Below are 22,929 nucleotides of genomic sequence, written 5' to 3'. Positions count from 1 at the left end.
GTGTTGAGAGCCGGGGTCCAATAGTTAAACTCTCTGAAATAATTTGCTAGGAAGCAGCTTGTTCCCATCTCCCTTGTGAAAGGAATTTCCTCTGGTCCCAGCTCAGGGTACCCCACAAATGCCTTCAAAGTTATTCACCCAGCTAAACTGAGGACGAGTTAGCAAGGGGTGAAACTCCTCTTTGCAGATGCTGCCACCGCTAAAGGAGTTTTGGCTGCTAGAATCTCATCTGTGACTCAGAGTTTGAAGAGAGGTTGGATGACGATAAACCAGGCAGGAGCTGTGGGTCTGGACCTGCCAGATTTATAAAGGGAGTGGCTGGTTCTTTACTAATATGGTTATTTTGTTGCCTATTGACTCATTTATTTGTAACTTCCTTTTGGGCTGTTTGGACAGAATTCTTCACTGACCTCTTCTGCATGACCTTGCTAGCGATAGAAAGCAAATTAATCGGTGTGTGTGGTGTATATTCTGCAAATGTATTTGTGTGTAAAATTACTCTTCTGCCATTGGTTATTGGTCTCCAATCCTGGGCTTTCTGGTGTCAAATGGGAAAATTCCCCTTGGCTCCAGTGGGGGTCAGGACAGGGCCCACTGATGGTATTTATTATTCTTATGCAAAAATCTTCCCCTCTGACGATTCTTATTGTGACAATAGGGTCACTGTGCTGAGAGGTTGTGTAGCCTAGAGCAGTGGTTCTCAAACTTATTTGATTGGGCCCGCCTTCTTTGTGTCTGTGGTTGTTTGTGCCTCCCCCCCACCGCCCCCCAGGTACATGTATCACTACCCAGCTCTGAAGCACAGAAGTAAGGGTGGCAATGTGGAAAGTGACTTTTCACAGCAGACTTAGCGTCCCAGTGCCATCCTTTCTTCTGCTGCCGCCCCCCTGGGGCTGACAGATGGAGCCCCGCCACCTCCAGGTGAGGGATGGGGGTGGGGGACAAGGAGAGCCCAAGTCCAGGCTGCTTCCTGGGGAGGGATTGGGGAGAGCCCGAGCCTGGGTGGCTCCGCACCTCCCGGGCGTGCACGGCCCTTCTGCACAAGCCCCAGCCACCTGGGGCTGTCAGCCCCAGCTCTTATTAAAAAAAACAAAACAAAAGCTCACAGCTTGTGCCTCCCTTGGGCGGCCCACCCCATAGTTTGAGAACTGCTGCCTAGCCTTCGGGAACTCCTGGAATCCAGGGCTCCTGAGGTCTAATCCTGGCTCTGGACTTAAGCTCTCGCTCTCAGTTCCTCCATCTGTAAAATGGGGATAATAATACTTACCGCACCTAGCTCACAGGGGTGTTGTGAGGGTAGCTAATCACCGGCTGTTTGAACAGTGCTTAGAAGAGACTGTAGAGCACGTGGCCGGAAGACTAAGTATTATTATTGCTGTGGCCTGGGGCCTGCTCTTCACTGGGGACCGGATGTGTAAGAATTTCTCCAGAGACGCCCTTAGATTGCCGTAGAGCAAGGTCCATGTGTATTTATATTTTCATTCTTTTTCCTAATCTAGAAACTAATAAAAGGTTAGAAATGAAACAAGCCACCTCTCTGGTTTGGCGCTGTTTGTCCTGGGACCACGGTGCTGCTCGTTGCTCGTGTTTCCATTGCTGGAGTGGAATCCCCCCGCCCCCCCCCTCCAGGGCTCGTTCTGTTGTGTTACTAGGTACAGAGGCAACATTGACAAGGCTCACTCGTTTCTCTTTGGGCAATTAGTGCTTCATTTGCATTCTTTCACCACCAAAGCAAGTCTCCTGCCTCGGCTCCTGTTAACTCCCCCTAGCACCCGGTAGCCCTTTTATAGAAGCTTTGTTCCCAGCATGCCTTTCTGGAGCTGGCAGTTCAAACTCCCCTGAGCCATAAATGCCCTTTTTCCAGCTAGTAGCCGTTGGCTCCGTCTTTCTCTCTCCCGGCTGGGAAGGAAGTACCTGTTGTGTTTGCCCTTCCTTAGGGCTGGATTTTTCACATGCTCACCACCCGTCGCTGGGGTCAGGTTTCCAAAAGCACTCGGCACCTAATCAAGGGGACAATTTTTCCGAAGTGCCCAGGACCCCGTTTCCGAGCTGTTCTGAAAATCCCGACCTCCCTGCTCTGGGATGGCTCATTCTCACATCCAGTCTTAAGATCTCTCCTGTTAATGATTTTTCAAAAACACGGGATTGCCGCTGCTGCAGTGATTCGTTGGCCGTGGTGCTAGGTTGTATGTTACTTAGGCTTGCTTTAGACCAGTGGTTCTCAAGCCGCGGGCCGCTTGTGGCCCAATCAGCACACAGGTGCGGCCCATGTGACATCCTCAGGGCCATACAGGTCGTGCGTATGTCGTGTGGCTGTGGCCCACATAACACAGAGAGAGCTGCACGTGCGGCCCACAGTGGTAATTAGGTTGAGAGCCATTGCTTTAGACCAGTGGCTCCAACCGTCCCAGACTACTGCACCCCTTTCAGGAGTCTGGTTTGTCTTGTGCACCCCCAAGTTTCACCTCACTTAAAAGCGACTTGCTCACAAAATCAGACATAAAAATACAAGAGTCACAGCCACACTGTTACTGAAATGTTGCTGGTTTTCTCATTTTTACCATATCATTATAAAATAAATCAACTGGAATATGAATATTGTACTTATAGGAGTGATCCCATAGCAGCTGTTTTTACAGGGTTGTCCTCCCTGCCCAAGCGTTTTGCATATCTTGTCTTTTCAAAGCAGCACAAAAGGGAAGAAGTGAGGCAGTCTCTCCGGAAGTAGTCATCATTAATTTCAACCTAGGTACTGATCTAGCGCCCCTCAGTGCGGCAGCCGGAGCCCTTGGTCACTGTGGGTAGGACCTTACTCCCTGGTCAGTCCCAGTGGGTCACTTGAAGCGTAAGGTGGTATTCAGTGTGCGGGTGGGCAGGCCTGGGACCCAGGCACAGCTGTGGGAGGTGAGGCCCTGAGGGTATTTCAGTCCTGTCTAAAGAACAGGAGGACTTGTGGCATCTTAGAGACTAATCAATTGATTTGAGCATAAGCTTTCGTGAGCTACAGCTCACTTCATCGGATGCATTCAGTGGAACATACAGTGGGGAGATTTTTATATACACAGAGAACATGAAACAATGTGTGTTACCATACAGACTGTAAGGAGAGTGATCAGGTAAGGTGAGCTATTACCAGCAGGAGAGAAAAAAAACCTTTTGTAGTGATAATCAAGGTGGGCCATTTCCAGCAGTTGACAAGAACGTGTGAGGAACAGTGTGTGTGGGGGGGGAATAAACATGGGGAAATAGTTTTACTTTGTGTAGTGACACATCCACTCCCAGTCTTTATTCAAGCCTAAATTAATTGTATCCGGTTTGCAAATTAATTCCAATTCAGCAGTCTCTCGCTGGAATCTGTTTTTGAAGTTTTTTTGTTGAAGAATTGCCACTTTTAGGTCTCTCTGGTCACTCGATTACAGACCTAAAAGTGGCAATTCTTCTTCAATAAAAAAACTTCAAAAACAGACTCCAGGGAGAGACTGCTGAATTGGAATTAATTTGCAAACCGGATACAATTAATTTAGGCTTGAATAAAGACTGGGAGTGGATGTGTCACTACACAAAGTAAAACTATTTCCCCATGTTTATTCCCCCCACACACTGTTCCTCACACGTTCTTGTCAACTGCTGGAAATGGCCCACCTTCATTATCACTACAAAAGTTTTTTTTTCTCTCCTGCTGGTAATAGCTCACCTTACCTGATCACTCTCCTTACAGTCTGTGTGGTCACACCCATTGTTTCATGTTCTCTGTGTACATAAAATCTCCCCACTGTACGTTCCACTGAATGCATCTGATGAAGTGAGCTGTAGCTCACGAAAGCTCATGCTCAAATCAATTGGTTAGTCTCTAAGGTGCCCCAAGTCCTCCTTTTCCTTTTTGTGGATACAGACTAACACAGCTGCTACTCGAAAACCTGTCAGTCCTGACTGTTTCTTTTCCCTTATTTCCCCTCAGCATGTGGGAAACGACCTTATTGCCTTACAGGACCCAGCAAGTTCCTCCTTACGTGCACCTTTGATAGCATCTCCTCTGACTTGTGACGTTGGTGTAGTGTGTTCCTGGTCTGGGGACGCAGGCCCCCGCAGGACCCCAGCTCTGACCCCGGTCTCTCGGCCGGCTGGGAGCCCCACGCAGCAGGGCTGGCTGGCTGGCAGGCAGCAGAGGGGGAGGAGGAAGCAGAGCATGTGTGGTGGGGGCAATAGCTTGCAGGGAGGGGATACCCCACCGGCCTGTCCCCCAGCCAGTGTGAGCGGGGAATGAGTGCGGGCGCCTGGGGCAGTGAATACGGCCTTGCAAAGGGGCTGAGTTCGTATCCTACCCCCCCGTGGCAACCCGGATCGAATGTCCAAACTCCCTCCTCCCTGGAGCTTGGCTCGGCCAGGAGCTCAGCAGAGTCGCCCAGCAGGGGCCCTGGCCTGAGCCTGGCTGTGGATAGGGCTGCCCTGCAGCATGGTCCCTCTCCCTGCATAGGCTGGTTGGAGCTAACACGAGTCACCCGCCGGCACGAATCCGTGCGAATGACCCTGCATCTTTAGCCAGGGTTCTGGCCCCGAGCCTCAAGCCGCCCAGCGTTCTGCGGCGTGAACCAGTAGGGAAGGCAGTGGAGGGGGAATCAGGAGACCCCAGGTCTAGTCGGGGTTCTGCCACTGACCTACTGAGTCACCCTCCTCCCCCCACTCTGTGCCTCAGTTTCCCCTCCATCCTTTGTCTATTTAGACCCTAAGCCCTTTGGAGCAGGGGCTGTCACTGACTGTGTAGTTATGCAGCACCTAGCCCCAGGGGGCCCTGCCTTCAGTTGGGGTCTGTACCTGCTACCGTAACACAAATAAAAAAAACACCCCCCAAATTCCTGACGTTTGGCACGTTCCTCTCAGAGGCCTCCCGCCAGGCAGCGCAGCCCTGGGCTGTTGTACTCAGGTGTGTGCAGTGCTGGTCTCAGTGCATCAGAGACGGGGGTGGGGAGGGAACAGCTTTTAGTGGCGAGAGACCAGCTTTCGAGCCGCACAGCCTTCTTCAGGTGCAACGGTTCCAGCACCTGCCCGGGCCCAGCATCCTCCACCAGCGGCTGCAATTCACTGCCATCGCCTCCCTACCCCGCCGCGCTCGTGGGGGCAGGCCCAGGGTCCCCCAGCGTGCAGGGATGGCAGGATCGTGGCTCTGCTGCTGGACGTGACTGTCTTTGTGGCAGGGCTGGAAAATCGAGGTGGCCGCTGGTACCACACTGCTGTGCCCCACTGCAGCCCCCCGACACCGGCTGGTTGCGGTGGGATTCAGCAGCTCTCCAGCCCTTCCACTCTGCAAACCACTTCGATTCCTGCTGCAGCGTGTTGGGGGAGAGAACTGGCGAGAGCTTCCTCAAAGCGTCACCAGGGGGCCTTCCTGGAGCGTTTCATTTCAAGGGACATCCCCAATGCAGCTGCATTTCAGGCCTCCAGCCCCCGGAGTGCAATGCCAGGTCAAGGGCCCGGCCATCTTTACCTGGCTGACCAGTTCCTGGGAGTTGGAAGCCGTAGGAGAGACGTTACCCCAGCCACAAACGCTAACAGGGTCTGTCTTCCACCTACCAGTCGACCTCCCTGCTCTGGCTGCCTGGGGCTCCAGGGGGCATCTCCTAGGAAGAATCCGCCAGCCCTGCACACGCCAATATACTCTCCCCCGTGATTTCCACAGTGCCATAAGCGGACCCAGCACTGGGCAGGGCAAGGCTAGGTCTGCGCCCAGAAGGGCTTGTGGAGAGAAATCACAACACGCAGAGAAGGGAGCAGGCCCTGGCGTTTGGCTAGACGTCGCAGGCCGCCAGAAATGTTGCCGCACCATTGACGGTGCAGATGAGGTGGGACTTCCTGCTGGGCCAGCCTGATTCTGGGCCGTTGAGTTCGATAGGGGCAGGAAGTGGCTTGTGTAGAATGGGAGGATGCTGGGGCTGACAGGCCGATTGCTGCAACTGGTATTAGCTGGGGTTTGTAAAGGGATTTTGTTAATCGCAGCGGCCGACACAGTAAGTCATTTATCAGAGCAGGACCAGATCAAGGAAATCAGGATTGCTCTGAGCGCATTTCAACATCGAAACCCCTGGCCCTGGGCCAACCTGTCAGCTGACTGCTGGGACGGCCAGGCCCTGAACTGGGGCTGGGTGGCTCTTGTATGCTAACGGATTGGGAGCTTCTAGACTGAATCACGCAGATGCTGTAGATAGTCTTAAAACACGTTTCCACAGGCCACTGATGTAACCCTGCACTCACCACCACAGCCTGCAGCTTCGCCCTTTGTAGCTACCTGCCCTCGCTAGTCAAAACCAGAACCAGAAGTGACTAGCGTGGCCCGGCTGCGATACGCCGTACTCGAAAGCGTAGCCACGGAGTGGATTCTCCAAACACTGCACTGGCCAACTTAAGGTTTTGCCTAGAGGGATTTTTTATGTTTAAATCTGATTACCCTGTAAGGTATTTACCATCCTAATTTTACAGAGGTGATTCTTTTACCTTTTTTATAATTATTTTTTTTTAAGAACCTAATTTTTTTTTATTGTTCGTAAGATCCAAGGGTTTGGGTCAGGTCAAAGACCCTCTCCAGTCACTCCCCATCATTGAGGTTCCATTTCAGCGAGTAGCTGTGGATATTCTGGGTCCTTTTCCGAAAAAGACACCCGGAGGAAAGCAGTACATACTGACTTTCATGGATTTTGCCACCCGATGGCCGGAAGCAGTAGCTCTAAGCAACACCAGGGCTAAAAGTGTGTGCCAGGCACTAGCAGACATTTTTGCCAGGGTAGGTTGACCCTCCAACATCCTCACAGATGCAGGAACTAGTTTCCTGGCAGGAACTATGAAAAGCCTTTAGGAAGCTCAGGGGTAAATCACTTGGTTGCCACCCCTTACCACCATCAAACAAATGGCCTGGTGGAGAAGTTTAATAAAACTTTGGGGGCCATGATACGTAAATTCGTAAATGAGCACTCCAGTGATTGGGACCTAGTATTGCAGCAGTTGCTCTTTGCCTACAGAGCTGTACCACACCCCAGTTTAGGGTTTTCCCCATTTGAACTTGTATATGGCCATGAGGTTAAGGGGCCACTACAGCTGGTGAAGCAGCAATGGGAGGGGTTTACACCTTCTCCAGGAACTAACATTCTGGACTTTGTAACCAACCTACAAACCACCCTCCAAACCTCTTTAGCCCTTGATAAAGAAAGCCTAAAAGATGCACAAAAAGAGCAAAAAGCCTGGTACGATAAACATGCCAGAGAACGTTCCTTCAAAGTAGGGGACGAGGTCATGGTCTTAAAGGCGCTCCAGGCCCATAAAATGGAAGAGTTGTGGGAAGGGCCATTCACGGTCCAGGAGCGCCTTGGAGCTGTTAATTATCTCATAGCATTCCCCACCTCCAACCGAAAGCTGAAGGTGTACCATATTAATTCTCTACAGCCCTTTTATTCTAGAGAATTAAAGGTTTGTCAGTTTACAGCCCAGGGAGGAGACGACGCTGAATGGCCTGAAGGTGTCTACTATGAAGGGAAAAGTGATGGTGGCGTGGAAGAGGTGAGCCTCTCCATGACCCTTGGGCGTGTGCAGCGACAGCAGATCAAGGAGCTGTGCACTAGCTATGTGCCAACGTTCTCAGCCACCCCAGGACTGACTGAACGGGCATACCACTCCATTGACACAGGTAATGCTCGCCCAATTAGGGTCCAACCTTACCGGGTGTCTCCTCAAGCTAAAACTGCTATAGAACGGGAGATCCAGGATATGTTACAGATGGGTGTAATCCGCCCCTCCCGCAGTGCATGGGCATCTCCAGTGGTTCTAGTTCCCAAACCAGATGGGGAGATACGTTTTTGCGTGGACTACCATAAGCTAAATGCAGTAACTCGCCCAGACAACTATCCAATGCCAAGCACAGATGAACTATTGGAGAAAATGGGATGGGCCCAGTTCATCTCTACCTTGGACTTAACCAAGGGGTACTGGCAGGTACCACTAGATGAATTCGCCAAGGAAAGGTCAGCCTTCACCACACATCTCGGGCTGTATGAATTTAATGTACTCCCTTTCGGGCTGTGGAATGCACCCGCCACCTTCCAAAGACTTGTAGATGGTCTCCTAGTGGGATTAGGAGAATATGCAGTCGCCTACCTTGACGATGTGGCCATATTTTCGGATTCCTGGGCAGAACACCTAAAACATCTACAAAAAGTCTTCAAGCTCATAAGGGAGGCAGAACTAACTGTTAAGGCTAAGAAGTGTCAAATAGGCCTAAACAGAGTGACTTACCTTGGACACCAGGTGGGTCAAGGAACTATGAACCCCCTACAGGCCAAAGTGGATGCTATCCAAAAATGGCCTGTCCCAAAGTAAAAAAAATGAGGTCCAATCCTTCTTAGGTTTGGCCGGATATTACAGGTGATTTGTACCGCAATACAGCCAAATCGCCGCCCCACTGACAGACCTAACCAAAAAGAAACAGCCAAATGCCGTTCAGTGGATCGAAGAGTGTCAGAAAGCATTTAACCAGCTTAAAGTGACACTCGTGTCTGACCCTGTGCTAAGGGCCCCCGACTTTGACAAACTATTCTTAGTAACCACAGATGCGTCCGAGAGTGGTGTGGGAGCAGTCTTAATGCAGGAAGGACCGAATCAAAAGTTCCATCCTGTCGTGTTTCTCAGCAAGAAGCTGTCTGAGAGGGGAAGCCACTGGTCAGTCAGTGAAAAGGAATGTTACGCCATTGTCTATGCCCTGGAAAAGCTACGCCCATACGTTTGGGGACGGTGTTTCCACCTGCAAACCCACCATGCTGCGCTACAGTGGCTTCATACCGCCACGGGAAAATAACAAAAAACTCATTCGGTGGAGTTTAGCTCTCCAAGATTTTGATTTCAACATACAACACATCTCAGGAGCTTCTAACAAAGGGGCTGATGCACTCTCCCGTGAAAGTTTCCCAAAATCAACGGGTTACAATCGTCCTTGAGATGTGGAAAATATTGTTAGTCTTTATACAGTTGGTAGTCTATTTAGGGGTGCATCTGTCTTATTAACTCTGTTTTCTTCTAGAGCTCCAGGAAGAAATCACAGCCAGTGTTTCACCCTATCTGTAATTTGGGGGGCTTGTCATAAATATAAAGGGAAGGGTAACCACCTTTCTGTATACAGTGCTATAAAATCCTTCCTGGCCAGAGGCAAAACCCTTTCACCTAAAAGGGTTAAGAAGCGAAGATAACCTCGCTGGCACCTGACCAAAATGTTGAATGAGGCGACAAGATACTTTCAAATCTGGAGGGGGGGGAGAACAAAGGGTTCGTCTGTCTGTCTGATGCTTTTGCTGGAAACAGATCAGGAATGCAGCCTCATAACTCCTTAAGTTAGTAAGTAATCTAGCTAAAAATGCATTAGATTTTGTTTTGTTTAATGGCTGGTAAAATAAGCTGTGCTGGAGGGAATGTATATTCCTGCTTTTGTGTCTTTTTGTAACTTAAGGCTTTGCCTAGAGGGATTCTCTATGTTTTAATCTGATTACCCTGTAAGGTATTTACCATCCTGATTTTACAGAGGGGATTCTTTTACTTTTTCTTTAATTAAAATTCTTCTTTTAAGAACCTAATTAATTTTTTATTGTTCTTAAGATCCAAGGCTTTGGGTCTGTGTTCACCTGTATAAATTGGTGAGGATTCTTATCAAGCCTTCCCCAGGAAAGGGGGTGTAGAGCTTGGGGGGATATTTTGCGGGAAGGCGTCTCCAAGTGGTCTCTTTCCCCGTTCTTTGTTTAAAATGCTTGGTGGTGGCAGCATACGGTTCAAGGACAAGGCAAAGTTTGTACCTTGGGGAAGTTTTTAACCTAAGCTGGTAAGAATAAGCTTAGGGGGTCTTTCATGCAGGTCCCCACATCTGTACCCTAGAGTTCAGAGTGGGGAAGGAACCTTGACAGTCTCCTTCCCCAGCAGGCCTCCGGCAGGCTGTGGGATGAGAGCTCATCTCCCAGGAGCTCCAGCCCCAGCTTCTGAGGGCCAAGACGAGGGCCCTCAATCGCAGCCTCACCCTCATGTTTTCTATATTTGTAAAACAAGAAGTTTCTGTTTGTTGCTACTGGCCGGGCTGGGGAAAAGCAGTGTTTGCATTTACTGTTCAGGGCAGGTGCTCAGCTACCACGGGGATGGGTGAGACATACAAACCGCGCTCGATCCTGCGTGGCCCCTTGGGATGTGGACTAGATGGGGCCTAACAGGTCTCTTCCTCTCCGTTGTACCCTTACTTCTGTGGCTCTGTGACACTTGAGGAATTGACCTCAAAGGCACCCGTAGGGTATGAAGAGGTGGATGAATGCACTTGGGAGCTGTTCATTGTTTGTGCTAAGTTGTAATTAGTGCTATTTGTTAAGAGCCGGGTGCTACAGAAAACAGAGATAACTGCACAGGCCCTGCCCCCAGGGGATTGCGTTAGACAGAAACACACTGGTAGATCCAGAAGTGGACATAACACAGTCCATGTGGGTGTTTGTTTTCATAGTGCAGAGTGAAGGTGCAATGTCTGAGCTGTTATGATGTCACACCCAGCCAGGTTGTGTGGGCAGGGTTTTCTGGTACTCTATACATTACTTTTACAGCTATGGTCTATTCTAATGTCAGTAATCAGAATCAGCCTCATCCCTGCTCCGTGCCAGTTGAAATGATCTCGAACTGAGTCCGTTGTATTCTCTGCTGTGTCCGCAGGACTGAGGTGTAAGTTCCAGGTGCCCTTAGAAGGACAAGTGTCCTGTGGAAATCCTACTTGTGTATTTAGAAGGAAAAGCACAAGTGCAATGCAAGTACTTTCAATTTCCGAATTCACTGGAATCGTCTGTTCAGTACCTGGACATTAACCAAACTAATATAAGCTCATAGTGGAAGAGAAAGAAAAAGGGCAACAACTGAAATGTTATTCATAGGAACGGCCCTGCTGGGTCAGACCCAAGGTCCATCTGTCACGGAGTCCCGGGGCGATGCTCTGGAACTGCTCCCCATGAAGCCAGGCAGGACTCTGGGGCAGTCGCCTTCCTAGGAGCAGCCTGTCTTCAGGACACACAGCTCACCCAGCTTCACCTTCCTGGGTCTGACCTCGGAGCATTCAGCCTCCTCTGCGCCCCCCGTACAACTCGCCCCCTGAGTAACCATGAACAGAGCTGCACTTGCCAGGTTGTCTCCTGGGTTCTCGTTTGCTGAGAACTAATCTGAGAAAACAACCCTGGTAAACCAGCTCCAAGGTGTTTTCCCGTCAATGGAATTCACTGACCAAGTAACTCCTCCTACAGCTCCTGGGTGTGACCCCAAATAGAAAGTGAAACGGAAACAGTTTAACTGCGTAAGACAGAATCCGAAACCATGTGAAAGTTTGACTTTTCTGTGTAAGCCGCACAGCTCCGGTGGACGGCGTACAGCCCGCAGGGACCAGCAGCTCCTGAAGGATGAATACACGTTGGGTCTCCGAGCTGAATTAGCAGCCCCAAGGTACCGTGTTGTATGTGAGTTTGAAACTTGGCTCCATTTGAAGGAAGGACTTGAAAGGAAGGGCACGGAAGGAGGAAGGTTACAGCCATAGGGTCAGTTGGTGATTCGGTAACAGACACCTGCACGTCCTGGGGACTTATATAATAAAAAGAGAACGCAGTAAGACTGAGCCACAGAGAGCGAGCGAGACTTGAAACCAAGGAAGCAGGATACAGGGAGATGACGCATGTAACAGGCTGGACTCTGCTCAGTGACTCTGATTTCCTGTCACCCGGCCCCTTGTGAAGTGAATTACACCAGTGTACTTTGGGGTGTGAAGCACTTTCATTCCTGCTGGGCAACGCTTTACATCCACTTTGCACTGGCGTAGGTGACAAGGTGCAGGGCAATGGGGCTCAGGCCCACAGAGGTTGGATTGGACGTGGTAACAGGCCAGAAGTCAGTGAGGGGAAGTGAGGAGGAGAGAAAGCGCTTGGAGAGGGAGTGACTTTAGCAGCAGCATTTGTGATAGACAGGAGGGGAATGAAGTTAAAGCAGGGAAGCTGGAGATTTTGATACAGTAGAAGATATTGATACAGCCCCTTGGATAATACCCCCACCTCAGAGAGCCCCTAGGCCCCCTCTCCAAGACCCCAGCACAGAGGAGTAACGGGGTGTTCTGGGGTGCGCCAGGGGCTGGAGGAGACATGGCAGGGGCATTCTTACATCTCTGCAATGGCCCAGAGGAAGCACTGAGGCAGGGCACAAGTTAAGGCACCCCTGAGCGTACGAGCCACCCCCCTGCACCAGCCACAGTGCCAGTGTGGGATGAGTCTGGCCACGGGCTGCAGCTGAGAGGGTGGCAAAGAGAGGGTTAATCTGTATTGATGTTATACAGGGAATAGTGACAAGACACAGCGCGCGCCGAGATGTGAAGCATCTGATATCGCGGTGTGACATTCTGGGGATCCCCCAGAGCAGTCAGGGGGTCTGTCACCACCTGCCCTGTGACCGTGGGTCCCTTAATGCTGTGTGGCTCTGGCTCGGAGCCCTGGCACCAGCATCCAGCCCACAGGCATAAAGGTCTCACCCTGGCTTCCAGCAGCCTCGTTATCCCTGCAGGGTGACCCCACCAGCCTTTCCAGTCCCAAGCATCCCCAAATCCGCCTACCCCGAGTTCTTCACTACCAGACCTGGGGACTTTTCCACTCTAGTTCCTCACCCCAAAGGCTTGAAACCAGCCCCCCAGTTCTCAGTTCACTTTGGGACACACTCCACATTGTTTGCACACTAGAGACCCATCATTTGTCTTTCCTGGGTTGTACAATGCGAGGTGCTGGGGGTTAGTCTTGTCTGGCTGGGGAGGCAGCTCCTCCCTGCCTGGCTGGCCACCACCCTGCTGGGAGCGGGAGGTGAAGCTTTAGGAACCAGCTCCAGACTCTACATACACGATACATAAATCCATAACCACAGTCTGGATCCATCTCGCACAGTGATCAGTAAGTTGAGAACATCACAGGCTTTCAGAAAAGACCTCACTCAACATGATTATACACAATAGCATTGTACACAATCCTTTGAGTCCATTGCTTGTTCTTAGGGGTTCAGACCCCCTGTTCTGCCCTTGGGGTGTCTTTTGTCCTTCTCCACCCCTTTATATAGATTTGGCCAAAGGCAGGAGTCCTTTGTCCCAGTTTGACCCCCTCCCCAGCCTCTGATGGAAAAGTACAAGGTTTAAGATGGATTCCAGTATCAGGTGACATGGTCACATGTCTCTGTAAGACTCCAGAGTAACAGCCGTGTTAGTCTGTATTTGCCAAAAGAAAAGGAGTATTTGTGGCACCTTAGAGATTAACCAATTTATTTGAGCATGAGCTTTCGTGATGAAGTGAGCTGTAGCTCACGAAAGCTCATGCTCAAATAAATTGGTTAGTCTCTAAGGTGCCACAAGTACTCCTTTTCTTTTTGTAAGACTCCAGTCTCCATTTTCCCTGGGCTGGCCCACACCTACACAGGAAGGCTTGCAGTAAACAAAGCCATTTACAGCTTTTGGTTTCTTGCTTAAGAGTCATCAAGTTTCTGAAGTATCCTTAATGACTCTTGCTTTGCGTAATTATATAAGTGATATAAGTTCATACCTCATATTTCTAACTTCAGACATAGAAATAATACATGCATACAAATAGGATGAACACATTCAGTAGATTATAAGATTTCTAACGATACCTTATAAGGGGTATTTAGCATAAAGCATATTCCAGATATGTCATATTCCTAAGCATATTTTCATAAAGCATATGGAATGCAACATCACAGTGATAACTGTGGATTCTTAAGTAATCAATATAATTAATACATAATCTATAGATCAGGCTATAAGTAAGCCCAAGCTTGAGTGTGTGTAGGGCAGCTGTGAGCTGCTCTACTTCATGAAGTGGTACTCCCTGCCCACATGAGCCTCTAGCCTGATTGACCTGGTCAGCAAAACCTGCTCAAGTTAATGAGTGAAGGCCAACAACAGAGCCAGTGGACAAAGGCCAAGTGCCCCCATGACGGTGAAGGTGGATGAGCCATGAGTGTGGATGCGCAGACCACACAGGGTGGAAGAAGAGCTACATCTTCATAAGGGTGACCCACACCCACAGGAACTTACAGTTGGTGGAAGAGTTAATGGGATGGGGGATGGTGTCCCCCCCAAAAAATAAGCCCCCTCTACATCTTCCCAGTTGCAAAGAGGCAGAGTGAAACATGGGGCAACCAGCCATGACAGACCATAACAGCAGCAGGGGTAAAACCCCTGCTATTACCAACTAGTGCCCATCTTTAAAAAAGGGAAGGAGGAGGATCCGGGGAACTACAGGCCAGTCAGCCTCACCTCAGTCCCTGGAAAAATCATGGAGCAGGTCCTCAGGGAATCAATTCTGAAGCACTTAGAGGAGAGGAAAGTGATCAGGAACAGTCAGCATGGATTCACCAAGGGCAAGTCATGCCTGACTAATCTAATTGCCTTCTATGACGAGATAACTGGCTCTGTGGATGAGGGGAAAGCGGTGGACATGTTGTTCCTTGACTTTAGCAAAGCTTTTGACACGGTCTCCCACAGTATTCTTGCCAGCAAGTTAAAGAAGTATGGGCTCGAGGAATGGACTATAAGGTGGATAGAAAGCTGGCTAGATCGTAGGGCTCAATGTGTAGTGATCAATGGCTCCATGTCAAGTTGGCAGCCAGTATCAAGCAGAGTGCCCCAAAGGTCGGTCCTGGGGCCGGTTTTGTTCAATATCTTCATAAATGATCTGGAGGATGGTGTGGATTGCACCCTCAGCAAGTTTGCAGATGACACTAAACTGGGAGGAGTGGTAGATATGCTGGAGGATAGGAATAGGACACAGAGGGCCCTAGACAAATTAGAGGATTGGGCCAAAAGAAATCTGGTGAAGTTCAACAAGGACAAGTGCAGAGTCCTGCACTTAGGACGGAAGAACCCAATGCATTGCTACAGACTAGGGACCGCATGGCTAAGCAGCAGTTCTGCAGAAAAGGACCCAGAGGTTACAGTGGACGAGAAGCTGGATATGAGTCAACAGTGTGCCCTTGTTGCCAAGAAGGCCAATGGCATTTTGGGATGTATAAGTAGGGGCATTGCCAGCAGATCGAGGGATGTGATTGTTCCCCTCTATTCAACCCTGGTGAGGCCTCATCTGGAGTACTGTGTCCAGTTTTGGGCCCCACACCCCAAGAATGATGTGGAAAAATTGGAAAACGTCCAGCGGAGGGCAACAAAAATGATTAGGGGACTGGAACACATGACTTATGAGGAGAGGCTGAGGGAACTGGGATTGTTTAGTCTGCGGAAGAGAAGAATGAAGGGGGATTTGATAGCTGCTTTCAACTACCTGAAAGGGGGTTCCAAAGAGAGTGGATCTAGACTCTTCTCAGTGGTAGCAGATGACAGAACAAGGAGTAATAGTCTCAAGTTGCACTGGGGGAGATCTAAGTTGGATATTAGGAAACAGTATTTCATTAGGACGGTGGTGAAGCACAGGAATGGGTTGTGACGTTATTGACATGAACTGGGACCGTATAGATCATTGTTGTGACCAAAGTCCTGTAGTGGCACCAAATCTTGTATAAAGGGGGTCAAATGAGGTGTCTAAGACAAGGTGATGGTTGGCTGGTTCTGATTATGTGATCTGTTTGCATGTATCATTTTTGTAGTTGAAGTTATGAATATTGGCTCTGTACTGTCTGTAGTTCAAACGTGTGCTGTGCTTCTGGGTGACACCCCAGACAAGTTGGTGTCAGCTCTGCCCAGCCTGCTGAATGGCCCATTAAGGACCATCAGCTACACAACTGACCCACTGAGAGAAGGCAGACACGCCTTGGGACTCAGCCAGGCAGGCAGGGACCTGCCTAGGGACAGAACTCTGAGGTGTTTCCAGGCCATGGGATGGGCAGCTTGTCTTTGGGACAAAGGAAGCAGAGACCACATGGCAAGAGACTATAAACAGCTGCTGCGGCTCCTCCATCTGGTCTTCAATCCTGCTTCTTACCTCTGGAGGGACTTTGCTACAAACGGAAGCTCTACACAAAGGACTGAATGACCCATCCCAGCTGGGGATGTTCTCCAGAGACTTGATTTAAACCTGCAGTTTATTCTATCTCTGCTACAATCCTGAACCAAGAACTTTGCCATCACTGTATGTCATTGATTCCATTTCACCACTGCTAGCTCTCATCTCTATCTTTTTCCTTTTAAGAATAAACCTTTAGATTTTAGATTCTAAAGGATTGGCAACAGCGTGATTTGTGGGTAAGATCTGATTTGTATATTGACCTGGGTCTGGGGCTTGGTCCTTTGGGATTGAGAAACCCCAGTAAAAGAAAAAAGGTTATTGGTTTTCATAACCATTTGTCCCCATAACGAGGGGCACTGGTGGAGATACTGGGCAACTGGGGTGTCTAAGGGACTTGCCTGTGTGACTTGTGGTTAGCCAGGGGGGTAAAACCAAAGTCCTCTCTGTCTGGCTGGTTTGGTTTGCCTTAGAGGTGGAAAACCCCCAGCCTTGGGCCGTAACTGCCCTGCTTTAAGCAATTTGTCCTGAATTGGCACTCTCCGTTGGGTCCCACCAGAACCAGCATTGTTACATGGATTACCTAGGGAGGTGGTGGAATCTCCATCCTTAGAGGTTTTTAAAGCCCAGCTTGATAAAGCCCTGGCTGGGATGATTTAGTTGGGGATTGGCCCTGCTTTGAACAGGGGATTGTAGTAGATGACCTCCTGAGGTCTCTTCCAACCCTAATATGCTATGATTCTATGATTCATTGGTTGAGGGTCTCTCTCCAAGAGGTGTGGATGTTACCCTTGGAACAAGAGAGTTGGAAGATCCTGGCAAGGAAAGGAAAGACCATACTGGTTTTTGGCCATGGAAAAATATTAAGAATCCCCCATTGTACATTTGTGACAAAGCCAGAGGCTGTTGCTTTTATTAAGTTATTATTACATAATTCTCATGCCAGTGCTGCTGCTCAGGGCTGAAACTAGTCTCTTCCCGTCCTTTCTGTCATTGCCTGCTGCTTCCATCAGTTCTAGGGATTTGAAATCAACTGTTCTGCCCTCCCTGCTAAGGGTTCTTCTTCTCTTGGCGGCCTTGTTTTCTCACACCAGTTGGTTTCCACTTGACAGCTTCATGTGGGAGTTTGTGGTTTGGCATCTGGAGTATATGCACCAGATATATCCAGTGCTTCTTTCTAATTCTTGCGGAAACCAGCTGCTGGTTGGTGATTTCTCAGATCTCTTCATTAGTAATGGCCTTTTTCCAGCCAATGCCCAGAATCTTTTGTAGGTGCTTATTTTAGAAGGCATCTAGTTTTCTTCTGACATATTAGTAGATCTCCTGCTCTCACAGCCATATATTAGCAGTTTGATTATGTTTGTACTAAATATTCTCAGTTTGGTCTGGTGTTGTATGTCTTTGATTTCCATACATTGTTGAGTTTGGTAAATACTGTGTATGCCTTTCCTACCCTTGATATCACTTCCTTGGTTTCATCTCGCTAACCAGTTGGCCTCAATAATATTTTGGGATAGTGAGATCCATAGATTAATTGTGTGTTTTATAAAGCATTTGAACGTATTATTTTGTATTTCATTGTTCTACCATATGACAAATGTAAACTGAAGAGTCTAATTTACCTTTTCTAAACTGTTGATTTTTTTATACAGATCTAATATGTCATCTATTATTCATCTGCTTTTTAAACTATGTAATCTTAATCTTTTTATTATCTCCTCATAGGAAGTAATCTCCATGACCTTAAACTTTTTTGTTGCCTTTTTAGGCTCCTTTCCTATCTCTACTATATCCTTTGTGAGATAAAGTCACCATAACTAACTCCAAATTTCAAGAGACAAGGTATCTCATATCCTGGGAGTGACTTGGGCCACAACTACACTGCATACAACAATCTAGATTTCAATGGCAGAGTGTACCATTAATTTGTATAACAGTATTACTACAATTTCCTTTACTACAACAACGCTAACGGGACTCAATAGGTGTCTCTTGTGATCACTGTGCCTACAAATTTACCCTTATTGTGAGCTCAACTGTAAGAAGTGAGTGTAAATTCACAAATGTTGATAGGAAAAAGAAGGAAAGAGAGACAAACTGAAGTAGTCCAAACAAAAGATTGTGCTAAGATCATGCCAGGTAAACAAGAAGAGTGTGGGGCCAGAAATCAATGAACCAAAACTGGAGTGTTGGAAACTAGGCCTACTAGTTAAAAAAATTAGTAATGAGGGGATGGGCTAGTCCACACACCACTCCCTTTGTGGGTCCTTAACTAACGAAACTTTGGGGAGAAAGATTGGCTACTGGAGTGAACTTCGCCATCATGGCTGCCATGCCCATTGTCCTTTGGAACCCTGGAACTTCTTTATCCTAAGCCTGAGAGATGTCCTAACCAGATTGGGCCAGAGGTAGGGGCTCAGATGACATCACCACCCCTCCCGGGATGAAACCACATTGGACTTAACGCCAGCAACAATAACAACGGCTCCAGCACATCTCCAAATTCTTCTCTGTTCCCCCAAAGAACAATTACCATCTTTGATACCATCTAAAAGACTTCCAAATTGGGGCAGAGGCGGTGTTCATTCTAAAACTTTCTGCAAAGGGAAAGAGAAGAAGGGATTTTGTTAAGATGACAGCCTTATTTAATACTTTACATGTCAAATTCTTTGACTGTTTTTCCTTCTCTTTCAAGTACTATATATTTCATCAAGTCAATTCAAACAGATTTTTTTTCCTGAACCTTTCTCCTGGCCATAATTGCAACCTGAATTATGCGCATGTACCATGTGCCTAAGGGTGGGGAATCTCTTATCCAGCATTTATATTTGGAGAAAGGCGAACATTCAATAAGCACAAGGTTACTGATCAAATCTAAAGAAGCTAAACTAGCAGTAAGTTTGAATGATAACTGAGGGAGTTTTTAGAGGGTGTTGGAGAGATTGTCTCTGCTAACGGCACATAGCAGATTATAAGAAGGTTTGTTATCTTGAGATGACTCATTTATTTTGTTATGTTTAGTTTTACTTTCGTGTTAACCTTTCTAATGTACTTTTCAGAGTAGCAGCCGTGTTAGTCTGTATCCACAAAAAGAACAGGAGTACTTGTGGCACCTTCGAGACTAACATATTTATGTGAGCATGAGCTTTTGTGAGCTAAAACCCACTTCATCGGATGCATGCAGTGGAAAGTACAGTAGGAAGATATATATATACACAGAGAACATGAAACAATGGGTTTCATGGGAAGTGGCCCATCTTGATTATCACTACAAAAGGTTTTTTTTTTCTCTCCTGCTGGTAATAGCTCACCTTCGTTACAGTCTGTATGGTAACACCCATTGTTTCATGTTCTCTGTGTATATCTATATCTTCCTACTATATTTTCCACTGCATGCATCTGATGAAGTGGGTTTTAGCCCATGAAACCTTATGCTCCAATAAATCGGTTAGTCTCTAAGGTGCCACAAGTACTCCTGTTCTTTTTTCTAATGTAGGAATCTTATCTGCTTTAGCTACTGCCTTCTTCTTGAGAAAACTTGGTAAATGATTCATTTGTCTTATATTGTACAGGTGCTCTTCCCAGGAGAGGTTTCTTGATTTACAAGAAACTTCCTCAATAAAACAGGTTGACTGTGAGATGATCCTGAACCTGATGTCTAATTAAATCAAACAACTTCTATCAAGGCTGCACTGAAAGAAGAGATTTATTTTTATCATATGCAATTAAGTGCTGTCCTGACACACACCGTCTTGCTCAGAAGTAATTAAATTGGGTTTAATTAAAATCTTTTCTTATTTCAATCCAACGCAGTGTGGGCTCTGCTATTTCAGAATAAAAGTGCCTATTTAAATACTGTCAAACTAAATGGAAATAAGTGTCCACATAGACTTGCACTGAAATAACAAAAGGGTTACATGAAAACAGATTTAGTTATTTCAGTGGAAGTTAGTGTGTAGACAAGCCCTCTGGTAACGTTTCTCCCTCTCTAGATACTGCTAAAATTCTCTACCTGTAATGACATATCCTTGTGTCATACATAATAATACTAATAAAAATAAATCCATCTTTTTTTCTCCTTTACCTAATGGACTTGACTGCACCCAATGTCAAATATTTAGTTCTAAAAACAAAACAAACTCCCACACAAGAACCTGTGGGGAAGTACATGTACACTTTTCTAGTATCTCAAATCTCCTCTCTGTGGCACACTCACCTCTGATACATGGATCTTTACACGTGCTAACAGAAAAACATTTCCTTGGGAAACATTTACTTCATTTTAACACAATGTTACACATACGAACCCTAACCCACCCCACTTTCTCACACATTCCAACCATCAGCTTGGGCTGAGGTACATGGCAGAGAGGGATGATGGGTGTTGAGCAGTGGAACATTCACATCAGAGATTACTCCGAGAAGCCTACTTCCAGGGATGCCAATTTGGGAAGGTACGGGGGGGCTCTCCCACCCTGAGTTTCCTACTGAAGGTATGCTCACAGCCCATGACCTAGCCACAGATGGAGCTCCTAACTGCAACACAGCTTGAGTGTGATGTGTGATGAGTTCTGTGCTCCTCCCAGCTTCAGCTCCTGGGGCAGGGAGTTTATTTATAAACAGTGGCAGGGTGATTAAGATAACAAAAGTTTGTCATTGAATTAATAAAGGATCATTAGATGATCCTGAAGGTATTGCCAAGCGTTCCCCCAGTTAAAAGATAGGAAACAAAGGGAGGAATAAATGGTCAATTTTCAGACTGGAGAGAGGTAAATAGAGGTGTCCCCCAGTGGTCTGTACTGGGCCCAGTCATATTCAACATATTCATAAATGATCTGGAAAATGGAGTAAATAGTAAGGTGGCAAAATTTGCAGATGATACAGAATTACTCAAGATAGTTAAGTCCAAATCTGACTGCAAAGAGCTACAAAGGGATCTCACAAAACTGGGTGAGTGGGCAACAAAATGGGCAACAAGATGAAATTCAATATTGATAAATGCAAAGTAATGCACACAGCAAAATATAATCCCAACTCTACATACAAAATAATGGGGTCTAAATTAGCTGTTACCTGTCAAGAAAGAGACCTTGCAGTCATTGTGGGTAGTTCTCTGAAAACATCTGCTCAATTACCAGTAGCAGTAAAAAAAAACTGTCGGAGTTTTGGGAATCATTAGGAAAAAGACAGATAATAAGACAGAAAATATCATAGTGCCTCTATATAAACCCTGGGACACCCACATTCTGAATACTGCATGCAGATGTGGTCGCCCCATCAAATGTATATGTATATATATTGGATTTCAAAAAGAGATGGGCAACAGAAATGATTATGGTTATGGAACAACTGCCATTTGAGGAGAGATTTAAAAAACTAGGACTTTTCTGCTTCAAAAAGAGATGACTAAATGGGATATGATGGAGGTCTATACAATCATGGATGGTGTGGAAAAAACTGAATAAGGAAGTGTTATTTACTCCTTTACAGAACACAAGAACTAGGGGTCACCCAATGAAATTAATAGGCAGCTGATTTAAAACAAACTAAAGAAAGTATTTCTTCACATGCAGCCTGTGGTCCTCTTTGCCAGGGGATGTTGTGAAGGCCAAAACTATAACAGGGTTAAAAGAAGAACTAGATAAGTTCATGGAGGGTAGGTCCATCAATGGCTATTAGCCAGGATGGGCAGGAATGCAACCCCATGCTCTGGGTATCCCTAACCTCTGTTTGTCAGAAGCTGGGAGTGGGTGCCAGGGGATGAATCACTTGAAGATTGCCTATTTTGTCCATTCCCTCTGAAGTACCTGATATTGGCTACTGTTGGAGGACAGGGTACTTGGCTAGATTGACCATTGGTCTGACCCCATATGGCCATTCAGATGTTCTTATACAAAACCCAGATGTGTCTGTCCCCCACTGTAACCCACTAGACCCCCATGATAAATGAAGTGTGTGTGTGGGGGGGAGCTCCCTTTGATGGACACACAGACAGCCAGTTAGCTGTAAAATCCCTCTTGGTAGCTGTTCTCTGGTTGCTTTACCTGTAGCTGGCTGGGTGTCCATCAAAGGTAGCTACCTCCCCCCCCCACACACACTTCATTTATCACAACCCCATTCCCCACTACGAGCTGGGATGGAACCCAGGAGTCCTCACATGGTCTGTCTCTCATAGATCATAGAATCATAGAATATCAGAGTTGGAAGGGACCTCAGGAGGTCATCTAGTCCAACCCCCTGCTCAAAGCAGGACTGATCCCCAATTAAATCATCCCAGCCAGTGCTTCGTCAAGCCTGACCTTAAAAACTTCTAAGGAAGGAGATTCCACCACTTCCCTAGGTAACGCATTCCAGTGTTTCACCACCCTCCTAGTGAAAAAGTTTTTCCTAATATCCAACCTAACCCTCCCCCACTGCAACTTGAGACCATTACTCCTTGTCCTGTCATCTGCTACCACTGAGAACAGTCTAGATCCATCCTCTTTGGAACCCCCTTTCAGGTAGTTGAAAGCAGCTATCAAATCCCCCCTCACTCTTCTCTTCTGCAGACTAAACAATCCCAGTTCCCTCAGCCTCTCCTCATAAGTCATGTGCCCCAGCCCCCTAATCATTTTTGTTGCCCTTCACGGGACTCTCTCCAATTTTTCCACATCCTTCTTGTAGTGTGGGGCCCAAAACTGGACACAGTACTCCAGATGAGGCCTCACCTCCACAGAATTAGTAACAAAGTAAGAATATGTATTACAATTTTAAACCTAACCAGTGTCCCTTAAGTGACTGGCCACAAGATGTCAGAACATGTTAGAATATATTAGTAGTAGAGCTGAGTGGGTTTAATATTTTTTTAATGTTCTTTATTCTATATAGGAATTAGATAGTGCTCCTTTCAGCTAATTGC

The 22,929-nt window shown here is 47.2% G+C and overlaps 1 long non-coding RNA gene across 1 annotated transcript; it reads left to right on the top strand.

Moving 5' to 3' along the window:
- The first annotated feature begins 11,137 nt into the window (after nt 1-11,137).
- On the top strand, nt 11,138-19,839 carry LOC144260079 (uncharacterized). Its single transcript, XR_013344995.1, has 2 exons — nt 11,138-11,481; nt 17,800-19,839. It is a non-coding gene; the product is annotated as an uncharacterized LOC144260079 (long non-coding RNA).
- The last annotated feature ends 3,090 nt before the right edge of the window (nt 19,840-22,929 follow it).

This window comes from Eretmochelys imbricata, chromosome 2 (genome assembly GCF_965152235.1).
Source record: "Eretmochelys imbricata isolate rEreImb1 chromosome 2, rEreImb1.hap1, whole genome shotgun sequence".
NCBI lineage: Eukaryota > Metazoa > Chordata > Testudines > Cheloniidae > Eretmochelys > Eretmochelys imbricata.
This window is presented reverse-complemented; position numbering and strand designations above follow the sequence as displayed.